The 16,242-nt window shown below is 41.7% G+C and overlaps 1 protein-coding gene across 2 annotated transcripts in view; it reads left to right on the forward strand.

Moving 5' to 3' along the window:
- The window catches only part of iqsec1a (IQ motif and Sec7 domain ArfGEF 1a), a 180,127-nt gene that overhangs the window by 2,319 nt on the left and 161,566 nt on the right, over positions 1-16,242 (forward strand). The window lies entirely within an intron of this gene.

Raw genomic sequence — 16,242 nt, forward strand, 5'->3', positions numbered from 1 at the left:
CTTTAGGTGGTGGACCATTCTTGATAAACACGGGAAACTCTAGAGAGTGAACAACCCAGCATCGTTGCAGTTCTTGACACAAACCGGTGAGCCTGGCACCTATTACCATACCCCGTTCAAAGGCACTCACGGCTCGGACGTACTAGGTGGGCTGAGTAGTTGAAGCACAGGGACATGCCTAACAAGTATGGGGGCAGTGAAGCAAACCTCGCTATATGAGTCACATTTCAATTCCCAGCAAGCGGATTAACCCTATAGCCACTATGTGTAGATTTGTTTGTCTTTCACACCAGCAACCCGAGTTGTATTCCCTGACCCACCGTTTGCTACAATACCAAAAGGCTAAAATATCTTGGTGAGGTTGCTACATGTTGTAAAAAGGTTGTTTTAGTATTATTACAAGCAGTGCAACTTGTATTTTGAAGCAGTGACAATGTCATTTGAATAATGGTGTAAAAACCCTGTTATTTGAATGTTTCATTCCATTTGGATCAGTTGTAGGTCTACTCTTGACCGATGTATAAGGTCTTGAAAGGCACAGGACAGTCTGGCTGTATTTTTACTTCTGATGCTCTGTTTGTTGCCAATCATCCTTTTCCCAAGTCATCCTATATAGTCTAGCCACATAGGCCTATGCTCCCGGCAGGCCCAGTTATTTAGGAAAGCTTAACACGCGTTTTGCCTCCTATTCCGATCCGAGTCACTATTTATGACCTAGAACCTAATGCTTCAATATAGCCTAAATATTTGTCAATTAACTTTTAATATGTATTACCTTTTTATGTGTGGCATGAACATAACCAGTCACAAATAATCTGATTAGGCTACCTCAAAAGTCTCTCTTGTAGGCTACCTGCGCACATTCATCCATTCCACTCAAATATTATTCCAGCATCCAAACTGTGCCCCGGCCATTTGATGAATGGAAAGAGACATCCGTTACAAAACCACCAAAAAGTTGAATGACATTCGTAGATTGTCAAGCCAGGCATTTGATACTGAGTAGGGAGGGATGTATTTTCTGTTTGTCGAGATGGAATATGTCAATTGTATTGTGGTGTTGAAAACGCAAGCTATGATGAAAAGTGCTCGATGTCAGTAATTGGTATGCAGTTATGCGTTGCTTATTGGTTGCATGGTGCTTTGGCACAGAAACCTGTTGGTGGAAAATTGTTGCATATATTTTATATAATTATAAATATACCGTCAAAAGGTTTAAAATCTGATTTCCCCCTAGCTGTTCATTGTCTGCAGCCGGCTCTGATCAAGTCAAAAAAAAATTGGTCACGTACAGACTGTGCCACAAAACCATGCTGAAGTGGTCAAGTTGATATCCATGTTTATAACCACAGGATTACTACAGTTATTGTTATATGTGGTGGTAATTGTTCTTTTTTAGTTCATTTTATGAGAGGGGAGGGTGTGCACTTTTTTTTTTACAGTACAAGGGGATGGTCATGTGAAACTGTCCATAATAGAACTGTCCATCAATAGGCTACCTACCGCGTTCTCCCTGTGGGCCTGAGCTGTTGGGCACATTAAATGGAAGCTTTATGCACAGTTTGATCTCATAGAAGTGTTGCCATACAGAGCTTGGAATATGACCTTATTTGGAAACGTTTGAGGCACTGCATTTCATTCAAGCACCTGGAAGTTATTGTGTGGAGCAATCTGTTTTTAATGGGGTTTCAAACATTTCATATGAAGGAAATGCCCTTGAAATCATTCTTGGCAAATGTTTTATTTATTCCTTTGTTCCTGATTTGATGGGCTTTGTTTTCATGACATCTGGTTTGTGGTAACCATGTTTACAAAGTAGTGGGCTATTATGTAATCTAATTGTGTAAATCAAGTTTTATCTTGCATCCGGTTGGCCTGGCATTAGACTCAAAAATAGATTTGCAGTATGACTGTCTGAGGGTCATATTATTTGTTTTGTCATCAATACAAAAAACTGCCATGGCTTTCCCATGGTTTCATCATTATCTCAGCCTCTCTCTGTCCTGGTCACTCATCCCAGAGACCAGACTGAGACTCCAGGCTGTCAGGTTCACTAGTGTCATGGAGTCTGTTTGCTCCCTGTTTGGTAACCTCAGTTGGCTGAGGACTCTCCCATGCCAGGCTAGCTTAGCCTCGGTGTGCTAGTCTTTTAAGTGGATTTCGTGTGTTGGGCAGGGACATAAATCCAGGATATTTATGGGATGCGGTACAAGCTCTGGGATAGATCAATTATGCAATTACTTCCATACGTTTCATTTTTATATAGGAGGGCAGTCTGGGTGGCTCTTGTCTGGGAGTGATAGGAGGTTTAGCCACCGAGGGTGGGACAGGTTAGGGTAATGGAGCATATATCACAGACCGAGTGATACACACGCTGTCAGGATTACCCTCCTCAACTTAAAAGTCTATAAAAAAAAAAATGTCACATGCGCAGTATGTAACAGGTGTAGAACTTACAGTGAAATGCTTACTTAAAAGCCCTTAACCAACAATGCCGTTTAGAAAATATTTACTAAATTAACTAAAGTAGAAAAATAAGAGTAACAACAGTGAGGCTAAATACAGGGGGTACCGAGTCAGTGTGTGAGTACAGGTTAGTCAATGTAATTGAGGTAATATGTACACTACCAGTCAAAAGTTTGGACACACCTACTCATTCAAGGGTTTTCTTTATTTGTACTATTTTCTACATTGTAGAATAATAGCTAAGACATCAACACTATGAAATTACACTTGTGGAATCATGTAGTAACCATCACCAAATTCACTGAGAACACATTATATAGGATGAAGAAATAATACTCTGAGTCGCAGTTCCATACTACTTGTCAGACATAGAGAACTGGTACTGTGTACTTGTTGGGTTGGGATTGGTTTGGGGTGTTGGGGCTCTGTGGGTGCCTTTTACCGTTTTGTTGGATGCTTCATGTCTGACTCATTGTTAGAAAAATGTTTTGTCCAAATTGGATGTTGGATACTATATTTATTGAATATTGTATGACTCCTATGAATTAAAATGTCCTATTCTGGTCCAATCAATTAACTTAATTTCTCTGAGATTAAATTATAAAAAATAATGTTGCAGGAATGCTTATCTGTTTCTAACTACCAAAACGATTTCAGAACAATCTGAGATGGTGGGTGTCATGGCTTTCTGAAATAACATGGGACACAGCTATCAATTGACCTATCAACAATCACCCATATTAGCAAACTTATTTCATTTCAAACTTCACATTTCTATAGTTGGGCCCTATAGGTTATTTATCATAATGAACGACATTTGCAAAATGTCCACAATAAGTGGTCGGTGTCAACAAGGTTTGGTTTATCGTGCCGGCTCTAGTTTATATAAACTGAGTGTACAAAACATTAAGAACACCTTCCTAATATTGAGTTTTGTCCATGTCTCAAGGCTTACAACTCCTTTAACTTGTCTCCTCCCCTTCATCTACACTGATTTGAAGTGGATTTAATAAATTACATCAATAAGGGAACATAGCTTTTACCTTGTCAGTCCATGTCATGGAAAGAGCAGGTGTTCATAATATTTTGTACACTGTGTACATCATTGGTTGGGTGATAGCCAATGATGTATATAAACCCTGGATGACTGACGTCTTGAATCATCGCACAGCCATTTTGCTGCTACTCCTCATTTGAATATAATATGTATTCATTATTTATTAATGTCTATCGTTTATTTTTTTTTTACATTTACCTCTCTTCCTCCCCAATTTTGTGATATCCAATTGGTAGTTACAGTCGATTGCTGCAACTCCCATACGGACTCGGGAGAGGCGAAGGTCGAGAGCCATGCGTCCTTCAAAACACGACCCTGCCAAGCCACACTGCTTCTTGACACACTGCTCACTGTCGGAGGAAACACCGTACAGCTGGCGAGCGAAGTCAGTTTGCAGGAGCCCGGCAAGCCACAAGGAGTCGCTAGCGCGTGGTGGGACAAGGACATCCCAGCTGGCCAAACCCTCCCCTAACCTGGACGACGCTGGGCAAATTGTGCTCATGGGTCTCCCGGACACGGTCGGCTGTGACACAGCCTGGGATCAAACCCGGGGCTGTAGTGATGCCTCAAGCACTGCGATGTGCCTTAGACTGTGCCTTAGACCGCTGCGCCACTGTTTTTGACAAGTAAATTCTATTACAGACACCTTAATAATACTTGTAAATTATATTATGTGAACTGAACATAATTTAAATAAAACCTTTTCCTTAAAGTATATATTTTTTAGAAAGTATTAGTGATACTGTCCCCACTTCAACAAAGAAATGCACATCATTTTGTCCTGTAGAATTCCATTAATTCCTGTGGAGGACTGCTGCTTCTGGGAGGTACCAATATGGCATCTGGTAGCTTTTAAAGCCTTTAATTGGACAATACATTGCATCAGCCTTCCAGGGTTTACATTATTGGTGTTAGCACTGAGAGATAGTACTGGAGGCCTAGGCTATGTGATGCTGGTTACTAAGCAGTCTGTGCTCTTCCTCTATGATCCTGATTAAATATGACAGAGATTATGAATGTAAAGTGGGTTTTATACAGGTTCCAGAGTGGTGTGGTGAATTATTTTTTTTTTATCTGGGCACGTAGTTTTTCCTGACCTGGTAACCTAAACAGGTAAAACTCTGGGTTTTATACCGTATGACTTGATTTATCTGTTGTAAAGAGGTTTAATATGGGCTAGGATGAGACCAGAGTTCTAGTCAGGTCACATGGCTTTAAAAAACTTCCCCTTGGGGAAGATGAAAATCCTGTCAAAATGCAGCAACCTTGTACCTGCTAATATTAATTATATTTTAAAAGACTCTGTGGGTTTCTTGTACACAGACCCAGAGAAAGCAACATGACTGGACAATAAAACTCACATGGCTGAGCTTGCTTTATGCAGGTTTCCATCGTTTAGTCCTGCCACTGTAGGCCAAATAAAAAATGTACTCAGTCTGTCAGCTATTGTGTTTTAATGAATAATTCAAGTTAATAATTTTGTATTGAAAAAGTTTAGGTTGCCTAGTCAGCCCAGGTTTGAACATAAAACAAATGTTATCCCATTAACATTTTGGGCTATAAATGCACAGCATTACCACTTTGTTTACCCTGGCTAGAGGGACAGGGCATATAGTACGCTAGACTTGAAACAGAATCCAAAGGAGATTTCCTATGTTCAACGTAAGGCCAGATTTTGGTTCAGGCTAGTAACCCTACAAATGCTCAGACTGAAAGAATACTCTTGTGTCGATTATATTTTATTAAACTAAATCAAAAGTGGTGTAGTGCTGCCACACCTGATTGAAAAGTTCTGTGGCAAATGCCGCCTTGCCACACGTTTTCCGCCGTTCCTGGTTGTCTTGCTGGTTACTGAATCCTATATGGCATGTGGAGGGCAATTTGAAATTGTGCTGTCTCCTTATAAATAGCAGGACTGCCTGAGATCTGTAAAGGTCATTTCAGCTGAAGAAAATGTAATTAAAATGGTGTGTGTACATGACACTTAAACTGATCATTATCTAAATCATTATCTAGAGATTGGCAGAAAAATCGAATCAAATTTTATTTGTCACATACACATGGTTAGCAGATGTTAATGCAAGTGTAGCGAAATGCTTGTGCTTCTAGTTCCGACAATGCAGTAATAACCAACGAGTAATCTAACCTAACAATTCCACAACAACTACCTTATACACACAAGTGTAAAGGGATAAAGAATATGTACATAAAGCTATATGAATGAGTGATGGTACAGAACGGCATAGGCAAGATGCAGTAGATGGTATCGAGTACAGTATATACATATGAGATGAGTAATGTAGGGTATGTAAACATATTAAGTGGCATTGTTTAAAGTGGCTAGTGATACATGTATTACATCAATTTCCATTATTAAAGTGGCAGGAGATGAGTCAGTATGTTGGCAGCAGCCACTCAATGTTAGTGGTGGCTGTTTAACAGTCGGATGGTCTTGAGATAGAAGCTGTTTTTCAGTCTCTCGGTCCTTGCTTTGATGCACCTGTACTGACCTCGCCTTCTGGATGATAGCGGGGTGAACAGGCAGTGGCTCGGGTGGTTGTTGTCCTTGATGATCTTTATGGCCTTCCTGTGACATCGGGTGGTGTAGGTGTCCTGGAGGGCAGGTAGTTTGCCCCCGGTGTTGTGCAGACCTACCCTCTGGAGAGCCTTACGATTGTGGGCGGAACAGTTGCCATACCAGGCGGTGATACAGCCCGACAGGATGCTCTCGGTTGTGCATCTGTAGAAGTTTGTGAGTGCTTTTGGTGACAAGCCGAATGTCTTCAGCCTCCTTCACAACGCAGCAGCGCCTCCTTCACAACGCTGTCTGTGTGGGTGGACCAATTCAGTTTGTGTGATGTGTACGCCGAGGAACTTAAAACTTACTACCCTCTCCACTACTGTCCCGTCGATGTGGATAGGGGGGTACTCCCTCTGCTTTTTCCTGAAGTCCACGATCAACTCCTTTTGTTTTGTTGACGTTGAGTGTGAGGTTAACTTGATGACGAGTTTGGAGGGGACTATGGTGTTAAATGCTGAGCTGTAGTCGATGAACAGCATTCTCACATAGGTATTCCTCTTGTCCAGATGGGTTAGGGCAGTGTGGTTGCGATTGCGTCGTCTGTGGACCTATTGGGGCGGTAAGCAAATTGGAGTGGGTCTAGGGTGTCAGGTAGGGTGGAGGTGATATGGTTCTTGACTAGTCTCTCAAAGCACTTCATGATGACGGAATTGAGTGCTACGGGGAGGTTGTCGTTTAGCTCAGTTACCTTAGCTTTCTTGGGAACAGGAACAATGGTGGCCCTCTTGAAGCAAGAATGCTGCCATCAATCCACGGTTTCTGGTTTGGGACCATATTCTGTAATTCAGGTCTTCTCACGTGCTGCTCTTTGTCCTTATTTTTATAATGCCTATTGAATATCTTACTGCATGCTGTTAAAGCAGTGTGGAAAGGATAGGCCTTCCGTCATATCATCAGACACTAGATAATCATCAGCCTTTCGTGTCATTGAGGCAGCATAGTCTTGAATGTCAAACAGAAACCTCTCTTATCTTGAGTTTCGGTATTCTCAAGGACGTAGAACTTGAAAGTTCGCCTATTTCTAGCCTACTATTTTGTCTCAAACAGCCTTAATGATTTTATTTTAGTCTTGGTGTTATTTTTATCCCCTCGGGTCTATTTATACCATGGGCAGAAAAAAGAACAGTCTTTCAGCTGCGGGATGAGACGTCACTTGTTAAACTGCCACTTATCTTGGGTTCTGCGCATGATTAGCTCTCTCTTTCCCCCACGTCTCCTTTTCAAATCACAGACCAGTGGGGAGAGTCATAGGGACACCTGACAATAGGCCTTGTGTTGCCAAGTAAACACACGTCTCCCTGGATGGTTCTGCACAGTGAGGCGAGCCCCTGGGAAGCGCTGCATGTCAGGTTCTGAGAGAGGGGGAGAGGGCCACTGCACATGTATTTGAGATACTATATATCCTAAACCCCAGGTTAGGGTGATTAGGTAGGGGTTGATTTGATTTCACCGCCTAATATAGGCTTGAATTCCCAAGCTGGTTCCAGCTGGAGTAGAGCTGGATCAGGTTGAGTAAAAAGCCAATTTATGCTTGATCCCAAATGTGGTCAGAGGCTTCATATGGAGGACACCTCCAGAGACATGCAGAGACCAAATCGAGCTCCGTACCGCATCACCGTGTGCCTCCCAAATTTTATAACAATGCGGAGGGCTCTGTATAACTTCGATTTGACGTGATTGGTTGATGGTGGGGGGGTGAGGTCCTGTATAAACACACTCATTTCATTGACAACTTCCTTTGCAACAGCTCTGCTCTGCTACACAAAGCGTAAGAAGTATGAATGCCCTGACTTCTGCATAGGCCGTATCACAGTAAATGCTGTATGGCCACTGTAGATAACGGATTGACCATGAAGAGCCTTTAAAGCCTGTTAAATTTCACTACAGCCTGCTATCCAGTTCTTTGTTTTACCCTACCACACACACACACACACACATTCATACCACACACACTCAGTTCTTGGAAATAAGGGAAGATGAGGGAGCAGTTGGTTTCAGAGTCAGCCGGGAGAGGAGACAGGCGGGGAGAGTGGCTCATGCTCTTCTTAATGTTTCCTAAACAGTCTGCCTTGTCAGCTCTCTGTTGTCTAAGTATTTATGCTGACCATATGCAGCTTCTATAATCAGCTCTTGTAAAGAACAGACATCCACAGTTGCGTCTTTCCAAGACCATTTAAGAGTCTCTGAATGACAGACGGACAAATGTACAGTCCATTATTCAATTGTTATGTAATTGTACTTCAGGCCAGGAGGTGCAATAAGTAAATAGGAAATAAGGTTACGCGTCATCCTCATTGTTAAACAGTATAGCATGGCATAGTTTAATCCTGTCAGCTGAATGTCAAAATACAGACTGGCACAAACAGTCACTTGTACTTACTTACTTACTTACAACGCTAGCTGGCCACAAACTTCACAAATCTCCAGTTGTACTAAGTAAAACATAACCTGAGCAACAAAAAAAAAGTTATGTTCTGTCATTGAGCAGAATATGTATATGTAGCATGGTATTTACTCTGGCCTGGTCCAGTCTTATTGCGTGATGCATTAGAAAACTGCAGAAGGTTTAATAAGAGTGGCTCCTCTCTGATCCCAACAGGTCCTCTGGGGCCTGGGAATGAATGGGGTTTGCAAGCACTTTCATTTCTTATCTCGCCAGATATATCTGCAAACTCTCATTCAGCATTCTAGCTCATTTCCCAGCCCTGAATGGCCAACATGCTGTAAACAATATTTCGGATGCTGACCCAATCTTTGCAGAGATAGTTTCTCGAACCGCAAGATGTCAAAGAAGTGATCTAACCAAAAAAAATAATAATTATAAGTAAAAAAATCCAGGAAATATAAACAATTTATTCAAACCAGGTCCTTGGTTTAAAGATGTTTTTAAAGAAACCAACTGAGGCATCTGCAACAAAGCACTTGGATAATTAAGTAATGTTATGCATAAAACAGTTCGATCCCTCAGTGGGCTTTTGACTAAGTGGAACATAGCCATGGGCCTCTCTCTGGCGAAAAGCCCACTTGGGTCTGCTTCAATACTTAGTGCTATGCTTCTGTTTATTTATGTCACTACTTTTGACCAAGAATGCACTATATAGGGAAGAGTGTGTATTTGACCTATGGGTTCCCCAACTGGGTGATTTAAAATAAAAAAATAAAAAATCCTGTGGCTTAATACAGTTGATGATCCCTGGTCTATGCGTTTGAGGCTGGGGTGGTATTAAATGGAGTGTACAGTCTTGGCCAAAAGTTGAGAATGACATCCATATTAATTTTCACAAAGTCTGCTGCATCAGTTTGTATGATGGCAATTTGCATATACTCCAGAATGTTATGAAGAGTGATCAGATGAATTGCAATTAATTGCAAAGTCCTTATTTGCCATGCAAATGAACTGAATCCCTGCCACAAAAGGACCAGCTGACACCATGTCAGTGATTCTCATGTTAACACTGGTGTGTTTTGTTGAGGACAAGGCTGGAGATCACTCTGTCATATTGGTTGAGTTCAAATCAGACTGGAAGCTTCAAAGGGGGGGTGGTGCTTGGAATCATTGTTCTTCTTCTGTCAACCATGGTTACCTTCAAGGGCTTCACAGGTAAGGATATTGCTGCCAGTAAGACTGCACCTAAATCAACCATTTATCGGATCACCAAGAACTTCAAGGAGAACGGTTCAATTGTTGTGAAGAAGGCTTCAGGGAGCCCAAGAAAGTCCAGCAACATAGGACTGTCTCCTAAAGTTGATTCAGCTGCGGGATCGGGGGAACCACCAGTACAGAGCTTGCTCAGGAATGGCAGCACGCACAGTGAGGCGAAGACTTTTGGTGGATGGCCTGGTGTCAAGAAGGGCAGCAAGGAAGCCACTTCTCTCCAGGAAAAACATCAGGGACAGACTGCTATTCTGCAATAGGTACAGGGATTGGACTGCTGAGGACTGGGGTAAAATTATTTTCTCTGATGAATCCCCATTCCGATTGTTTGGGGCATCTGGAAAAAAGCTTGTCCGGAGAAGACAAGGTGAGCACTACCATCAGTCCTGTGTCATGCCAACAGTAAAGCATCTTGAGACCATTCATGTGTGGGGTTGCTTCTCAGCCAAGGGAGTGGGCTCACTCACAATTTTGCCTAAGAACACAGCCATGAATAAAGAATGGTACCAACACATCCTCCGAGAGCAACTTCTCCCAACCATCCAGGAACAGTTTGGAGACGAACAATGCCTTTTCCAGCATGATGGAGCACCTTGTCATAAGGCAAAAGTAATAACTAAGTGGCTCGGGGAACTTGATATTGATATTTTGGGTCCATGGCCAGGAAACTCCCCAGACCTTAATCCCATTGAGAACGTGTGGTCAATCCTCAAGAGGCGGGTGGACAAACAAAAACCCACAAATTCTGACAAACTCCAAGCATTGATTATGCAAGAATGGGCTGCCATTAGTCAGGATGTGGCCCAGAAGTTAATTAACAGCATGCCAGGGCGGATTGAAAAAGAAGGGTGAACACTGCAAATATTGACTCTTTGCATCAACTTCATGTAATTGTCAATAAAAGCCCATAAAATGATTGTAATTATGCTTCAGTATTCCATAGTAAAATCTGACAAAAATATCTAAAGACACTGAAGCAGCAAACTTTGTGGAAATTAATATTTATGTCATTCTCAAAGCCACGACTGTCCGTGCATTCGGAAAGTATTCAGATCCCTTGACTTTTTCCACATTTTGTTACGTTACAGCCTTATTCTAAAATTGATTAAATTGTGTTTTGTGTTTTCCTTCAACAATCTACACACAATACCCCATAATGACGAAGCAAAAACAGGTTTGTAGATAAAAAATTTTGCAACAAAAAAATAATACATGAAAAAGGTACATCAGAGCTATCTTTTTTTGAAGGTGCATGGTAACTGTTGAATAAGATGAGGAAAAAAATTGACATTTCTACATTTTTTTAAAAGATTTTGTGGCATAAAGAAAGTTAACACATCAGACAGGTGAGGCGATATAAATATTACTCTGAGCAAAAGATTCTGTTTTTGGATTTTCAGACATTATTTCTTGAAGTTCTTAATGATGAAATGCCTATGTATGTTATGTTGTAAATGTGAACAATAATTAATGCCACCATTTCAGATGACTTTGATGTTTTTCTTGCGTTGTACCCAATGATTTATGAACACTTGCTTGATGGGTTGATATCCTCATTCTGGTTTTACAGACGTGTTTAATATGTTTTATGTACACACTTTATTAGAATATTTATGAAATGCACATTGTTATATTTGGTAACACTTATTTTCCCTCGACTCCAACCCCATTCGATGCATTGAACGGATGTAGGTGGAGCTATGTCTACATAAGGGTGCTAATTAAAAATAAATCACCAAAGCTCTGACGAAGGCCTTGAGTCCAATATGTAAAGCTTATTTTAGAGCAGTAATACTAGCAAGAGCAGTGTGCGGGTTTCTTTTTTTGTAAAAAAATGTATATGCAGTATGACATTTACAAAGGTATTCAGACACTTTACTCAGTACTTTGATGCACCTTTGGTAGCGATTTCCAGCCGCGAGACTTCTTGAGTAGGATGCTGAAAGTTTGGCACACCTGTATTTGGGGAGTTTCTCCCATTTTTCTCTGCAGATCATCTCAAGCTCTGTCAGGTTGGATGGGGAGCGTCGCTGCTACAGTTATTTTCGGGTCTCTCCAGAGATGTTCAAGTCCAGGCTCTGGCTGGGCCACTCAAGAACATTCAGACACTTATCCCGAAGCCACTCCTGAGTTGTCTTGACTGTGTGCTTAGGGTCATTGTCTTGTTGGAAGGTGAACCTTCACCCCCGGTCTGAAATCCTGAGCGCTCAGGAGCCGGTTTTCATCAAGGATCTTTCTGTGCTCTGCTCTGATCTTTTCATCGATCCTCGATCCTAACTAGTTTCCCAGTTCCTGCCGCTGAAAAGCATCCCCACAGCATGCTGCCACCACCATGCTTCACCGTAGGGATGGGCCCAGGTTTCCTCCCGAAGTGACGATTGGTATTCAGGCCAAAAGAGTTCCATCTTGGTTTCATCAGACCAGAGAATCTTGTTTCTCATTGTCTGAGTGTCCTTTAGGTGCCTTTTGGCAAACTCCAAGTGGGCTGTCATATGCCTTTAACTGAGGAGTGGCTTCTGTCTGGTCACTCTACCATAAAGGCCTGATTGGTGAAGTGCTGCAGACATGGTTGTCCTTCTGGAAAGTTCTCCCATCTCCACAGAGGAACTCTGACAGCTCTGGAGCTCTGTCAGAGTGACCATCGGGTGCCTTTGCCTTTCCAAATCATGTCCAATCAATTTAATATACCACAGGTGGACTCCAATCAAGTTGTGGAAACCTCTCATGGATGATGGAATGGAAACCGGGTGCACTTGAGCTCAATTTTGAGGCTCATAGCAAAGATTTAAATACTTTAAATAAGGCATTTGGAAAAATGTCTAAAAACCTGTTTTCGGTAGAATAAGGTTCTAACTTAACAAAATGTGGAAAAAGTGAAGGGGTCTGAATACTTTCCAAATGCACCGTACATGCGTCACCAACAGTATTGCTCCAGCAGGACCTTGGGGTGGCCATGTCAGGCTGCCACTTGAATGCAGCATGAAACGTAGCCAAGAGTAAACAAACATGAAAAGCATTCTTGCCTGATGAAATATTGATGGACAGTGTGACAAATCATGCCCAGCTCTAAAGCGCCTCTCATTTCAGTGGGGCAATGGAGCTCATGTGAACATCAGTCAGAGCTGATCGAAGGGCTGAGAGAGAATCGGGCCTTTCTGTTGTTGGTAGTGTACAGTAAGAACAGGCATGTTCTACCACTTTGACTTGGTTGTAATGAATTTGATATCTGTACAATTGGGACATTCAAAAAATGTTTTCTAGTTTCCACTGAAATTAAATATGTCCTCTACGGGGTAGATTGATAGGGTCTATTGCACGGTTAATAATCATGTTTTATATATATAATTAATATTGCTTAATTACCCAATAAATCTGAAGGTTATGTGTTCAGATGTTGGCGTTTTGAAAAGATTTGTAAATGTTGGTTAATCATTTCAATGTATGTTCAACTTCAATTGGAACATTAATATGTTATGGAAACAATGTTCAATGTTTTTTAAACATTTTATAAATTGCCCCTTACTAACTTGGCTTTGAACTAATGTGTTGATGATGGTCTTATGTAATCTTATTCTGGGACACACACTGTGTGTACAATGAGGATGTATTAAGGGATCCACTAAGCAGGGTGTCTGCAGACTAAGCAATCTTTAGATCATCTGAACGGGCCAGCCAAGTAAACAACCCACTTAAGTGTTTATCCAGGTGAAAAACGGTTCAGGAGAATTTGCACAGTGCATTGACATTTTGAAATGTCCTTCTTTAGGCTGTTCATTTTGGCCAAAAGCTTTTCCAGATAGAACTCTAAACAGTCAGTTTTCATATAGCACTTTATATCCCCATCTTTACTGTAATTAGTTACCAAACTATCTGAGTCGCAGCCCTCTCTGAGGGAACTACTGCAGGCTGCAGATTGTCCTAACAGTGTTAGCATGTGTTTTGGGACCCCTCTGTAGGAAATTAAAGCATGATATAGCAAGCTGCTTCCTGTGGCTGCTGGTGTATAGTCATTCACCCGGCAATTCTGCTGAACAATCAGTGTGCCAGGCCAAATTTACGAGCGCCTGAACTCCCTTTCTCTGGCGAAAACCCTTAATGAAATCCCCCTTCTAGATTAATGTCTACGCAGGGATGATTTGCATTCAGACCCACTTATAAATCTCTGGCAATGGCCAGACAATTTGCTTCTGGGGCTCACACACACACACAGATTCCCCCAGAGCAGCCTTCATCCTTTAATGAAGTGCAGTTCTCCAAACACTCTGAGAATCACGCCCCAACATCTCTCAGTGGCCCGAGTCGTGCTGCTGGAGGGAAGCCAGGCTGTGCTGACCTCTGCTCGCTCCAATCAGGGCTATTAATATGGACTTAAGGTTTGGTTTGTGTCCTGTGATGTAGCCAGGGCCCGCCCCCATGAGGATGGCTAATGATGGCTTTAATGAGAGCTCTTAGCTGTATCTGGTGGTTCTGGTAAAGGCCACTTCAAGGGGAGTGGGACGGTGGTGGGAGGGAGCACACACACTATCGTGGGGCCTGAGTCTAGTCTAGCCAAGAGCTTCCCTTTTAATTTGATTTCCAACAGAGAGGGGTGCTGGAAATGGCCTCTTCTTCATTCCTTGTGTCATTTGATAACGCTCTTTTTAAATACGTTGCAGGCTTAGATGTGCGGTGTATCATCAGACTTCATTTCAGGCATCTATTTCAAAGATCATTGATCTTATGATTTGAATCTCTCGTAGATAGACTTGTCTGGTGGTCACAATGGAAACAGGTCTGAGGAGCAGGCCTTTAGACCTCCTCCTTCCTCATATGTATTCTGGCTGCGTCCTGTGTGGAGATTAAATGCTTCTCCTGCCTCCCTCCATTCTCTTCCCACTGGGCACAGACATCAGTTCAACTTGTAGTTTTGGTTTATACTGAACAAAAAATACAAATACAACATGTAAAGTGTTGGTTTCATGAGCTGAAATAAAAGATTGCAGAAATGTTCCATAGCAACAAAAAGCTAATTTATCTCAAATGTTGTGCACACATTTTGTTTTCGCCCCTGTTAGTCAGCAGTTTCTCCTTTGCCTGGATAATCCATCAACCTGACAGGTATGGCATATCAAGAAGCTGACTAAACAGCATGATCATTACACAGGTGCACCTTGTGCTGGGGACAATAAAAGCCCACTCTAAAATGTGTAGTTTTGTCACACAACACAATGCTACAGATGTCTCAAGTTTTGAGCAATCTTGCAATTGGCATGCTGACTGCAGGAATGTCCACCAAAGATGTTGCCAGATAATTTAATGTTAATGTCTCTACCATAAGCTGCCTCCAACATTGTTTTAGAGAAATTGGCAGTACGTCCAACTGCCGGTAACCGCAGGGCATGTGTAACCACGCCAGACCAGGACCTCCACATCTGGCTTCTTCACCTGCGGGATCGTCTGAGACAAGTCACGCAGACAGCTAATGAAACTGGGGATTATTTCTCTGTGTTAAACGTCTCTGCCCAGTCATGTGAAATCTATAGAATAGGACCTAATAAATTTATTTCAATTGACTTATTTCCTTATATGAACTGTAAAGTCAGTAAAATGTTTGACATTTTTGCATGTTGCTTTTATGCATTTGTTCAGTATACATTTGGTTGAGTTTTCAACTAGCGTGAATTCAACATGAACTCCAACCAAAAATGTCACCCTGTCATTGGATTTAGGTTAAATGTTGGGTGAAAAAAGTTGATTCAACGTGATTACATTACATGTTTTTGTCGAAATGACGTGGAAACAACATTGATTCAACCAGTTTTTGCCCAGTGGGCGCTGACTGACGGGTACCTTTTTTCATAATATGATGAGCTTGATTCTCATTATGGAGCGTTTAATAAGGCAGAATTTAATTTGACTCTGATGGGGATTTGTTCCCTCTCATATCTCTGCTCAAGTATTGGCAGAATGGTGATTCTCAAACTTCCACCATGAGAAAGCATTTTGCTCCATTACTCGGGGTCACGATAGAATGAGAATCACCCCATTACCAGATATATAGTTTTTATTACGTTCTGATTGAAAATGTGTTTCTTTCACAACAACTAGCTAACAATAAGAAAGACGGACGGACGGACGGGGGGGGACAAGGAAGCTCATATGTCCTCACTCTACCACTCAGAGGTCCCTTGGCATAGCGTACGACAGAGTTCTACTATCAACTTCTCCACCAGTCCAAGGTTGTCGACAAATATACAAATGCTCCTGAAACTTTACCAGTAGCCATCTGCATCATGATACAACATGGTTACTTTTTGGAGCACTTGCACTACGTTAGTTTTGTGCATTATGCAGAATAGTTCAACTAACTGCATCCACTTGGTTTGAAATTCTGCAGTTGACAAATAGGTTTCCATAAAATGTTGTGATCCCGTGTCTGGCAGAGATTATGCATCATCCGAATGTTATTTTTAGCTCCTTTTGTCTTTCCTTTCCTCCCAATCT

Source organism: Oncorhynchus mykiss, chromosome 9, assembly GCF_013265735.2.
Source record: "Oncorhynchus mykiss isolate Arlee chromosome 9, USDA_OmykA_1.1, whole genome shotgun sequence".
Lineage (NCBI taxonomy): Eukaryota > Metazoa > Chordata > Actinopteri > Salmoniformes > Salmonidae > Oncorhynchus > Oncorhynchus mykiss.